This window comes from Papaver somniferum, chromosome 2, assembly GCF_003573695.1.
Source record: "Papaver somniferum cultivar HN1 chromosome 2, ASM357369v1, whole genome shotgun sequence".
In the NCBI taxonomy this organism is placed as follows: domain Eukaryota; kingdom Viridiplantae; phylum Streptophyta; class Magnoliopsida; order Ranunculales; family Papaveraceae; genus Papaver; species Papaver somniferum.
The window spans coordinates 215229193-215232629 of record NC_039359.1 but is presented as its reverse complement, the minus strand read 5'-3'; positions in this window follow the sequence as shown (position 1 = coordinate 215232629).

Below are 3437 nucleotides of genomic sequence, written 5' to 3'. Positions count from 1 at the left end.
TAATACTTCAAAATTCATCTTCCAAACAAATTTATAATTTAAACCAATAAATCTAAAAACATAAAGATGAAAACGTTGGACATAACTCTCTGTAATCACAATAATGACTATTCCAAACTCTAGTTATTCTTCTAAAATCAAGAAAATAGAAGATTTACTAGGCAAATAAACTCCTATAGAGAACATGATCTGAAAAACACTAGATCCGGTTAGCAACCAGAGATTGAACATGGACGAGCTCATCAGTTGCTTTCTTCAGTTCGTTTTTCAAAACTCAAGATTCCTTGTTGCGATTCCGAGTTGTTCACGAACGACTTCAAAATCTTGAAGTAAATTTCCTACCAGTTGTGATGAAATCTGAACATGTAGTTTGTTTTCATGATCAATGGCATGAAGGCATGTTATGAAAACAGGATTCTCATGAAACTCGACAGTTTTACCTTTCTTGGCTTCATCATCTTCGTTTCCTCCATTCATTATGCACACCAAAGATTGGTAGAAACTTTTGACCTTTTAGAACAGTGTAACAAGGGATGATACCCAAGTATATAAATAAGTTCCATGGAAAAACCCTAGGAGAACTTGTACATGTTCGTGTGGGCTAGGAGTTCGTGCACTGGTGGTCACGGAATTGAGATGTGACCAAAGGGAAGGAGAATGAAGTTCAAAAGTCAAGGCTAATAGTTGAGAACCAACTATTTGAAGGAAGTACACGAAATTAGGAAAATTTCTCAAGGATGAAGAATCATGATTATCTACAAGAGAAAGAACTGGAGCGACGTTCAACAGATTTTAAAGATTAACAGGAAAAGAAAAGAGTACACACAACCTTGACAGCACTTCTCAAGACACTTCTTAAGAACCATGAGCATCCTTCTTAAATTAAAAGAGGGATGTTGTAGTGAGCAGTCATGGTGTATTAAGATGAGCATTTTGCTCATCAATTTTGACTTCTTCTTTTTCTCCTTCAGAAGGATTTAGAGACAATCACATGACAAAGTTGAAGGAGTTTTATTAAGAGATGAACTAGGAGTACCTGAGTCAATTGCTTTCCATGTTTTTTTGATGCCCCGTTTGAGTCTGTTTATGCTTAAGATCTGAGACTCGATTATTGATATGTAAGCAATCTGGAGATGAACTCTTGGATTTGTGACCTTCTTCAGGGAGTGACAAGAAACATGGCTTTACTTTCTTTCTTCTATGTCTTTTCCTCTTTTCAGAGTAATTTAAGAAGTCAGTTACTCTTTTGTCGTTCTTCCTTCTACCACTTTTCGTTTCAAAGGCATGATTAATGAAAAACTTATCATAGTAGTTTTCTTGATTGTTGAAAGTGCCTTTTACTCCAACAATGTGAGAAACAGGTTTGATGACTTCTTTAGACATCCATGCAAGCATGTTCTGAAGTTTTTCATTCCTCAAACGAAAACGACATCTTCGCTCAGAATGTCCTTTATTCCCACAGTAATAGCAGTTAAAGGAATTATTCTTAACCGTACTCGTGTGAGTAGATTTGGAAGAAGTGGAATCCTTGTTTTTAGCCATATCACCAGCTGCGAAAGTTTTTTCACATGAAGAATTATCAACAACTTTAACAAAATGGATCTTACTAGTCTTTGGAGCGTCTATACCTTTATAGCCCAGACCACGTGAATCACGATGTTCTTTACATGCTCCAATCATAGAAGAAAATTTTGTATAGCTAGAATTTAATCTTCTTAGACTCTCTTCTAGTGATTTTACTTTATCAAGAGCAGCTGCAAGGTCAGTCTCCAAGGATTTTTCTTTGACACGATGACTGAGTTCTTTGTCATCAAAACATTTTTGTTGAGAGTCATATCTTGCTTCAGCTTCTGCAAGTCTTTCTTTCAACATGAAAAGATTTCGGAGAAGATTATCACATTCAGACCTTTTTGTGCGTACATCTTCTTCACGATCTTTAACGATAGATTTTAGGAGATTATATCCTCCGTCATATCCTTTAAAGAGTTTTCTCAAAAGAGGAGTCATGTACTTACTCAAGCAAGTTGTTGACTTCTTTTATTTCAAAGCATGGTCAAACAACTTAATATATTGAGAGACTTCCTCATCGATACTTTGTCCTTCTTCTGAATCATTGTCATCTGACAGTTCATCCAACTTCTCATCAAGAGATTTTTCCTAGTCGAATGCAGATTCATTCAAGAAACAGAAGATAGAGTTTTTCTCAGAAGTTTCAGGACTTTGAAGCTCACCCGAGAGTCTCCGAACTGATGTTGCGTTATCCGAGATAGTACTTTTGTCCATAGAGTCAGATTGCCACAAACACAGACTTGTAATGTCTTAAACGTGTTTGCCTGCTCTGATACCAATTGAAAAAGTGGGGTACAAAAACCACACCCAATATTTCACTTAGCAATATGTATGGACAAACTCCAATATACTTTCTAGAGAATCAACTAGACATTCAGACTCAATCTAGATAAAAAGTATATCAAAGAGTTTATATCTCAATCTCTCGATTTGATATATACTCAAGCAAATAGAAATCTGCGAGTCTTTATCAAATACTAGAGAGATAACTTGGATGGTACCAAAGACCAATATCCAAGTGTTAATCAATTTAAATCAACAACCAAAAGGTCGAATATTCAAATTGATTGAACAACGCACAACCTGTGATATTTTAATTATATAACAAAATATAATGCGAAAAGAAATAACACAGACACCAGAATTTTGTTAACGAGGAAACCGCAAATGCAGAAAAAGCCCGGGACCTAGTCCAGATTGAACACACACTGTATTAAGCCGCTACAGACACTAGCTACTCCAAACTAACTTCGGTCTGGACTGTAGTTGAACCCCAATCAATCTCACACTGATCCAAGGTACAGTTATGCTCCTACGTCTCTGATCCCAGCAGGATGCTATGTACTTGATTCCCTTAGCTGATCTCACCCACAACTAAGAGTTGCTATGACCCAAAGTCGAAGATTTTGATAAAAAAATCTGTATCACACAGAAAAGTCTACGGTAATAGATAAATCCGTCTCCCACGAATATACCTACGAGTTTTGTTCCGTCTTTTGATAAATCAAGGTGAACAGGAACCAATTGATAAACCGGACTTATATTCCCGAAGAACAGCCTAGTATTATCAATCACCTCACAATAATCCTAATCGACGCAACAAAAAAAGATATTGTGGAATCACAAATGACGAGACGAAGTGTTTGTGATTACTTTTCTATCTTGCCTATCGGAGATATACATCTCTAGCCAATTATTACAATTGTACTCGTAACGATAGAAGATGCAAGATCATATCACACAACTATAAGAAAAGTAGTATCGGTCTGGCTTCACAATCCCAATGAAGTATTTAAGTCGTTAACCTGGTTTTAGAAGAAGAAACTAAAGGTTAAAGGAGAATCGACTCTATCTATGCAACTAGTATC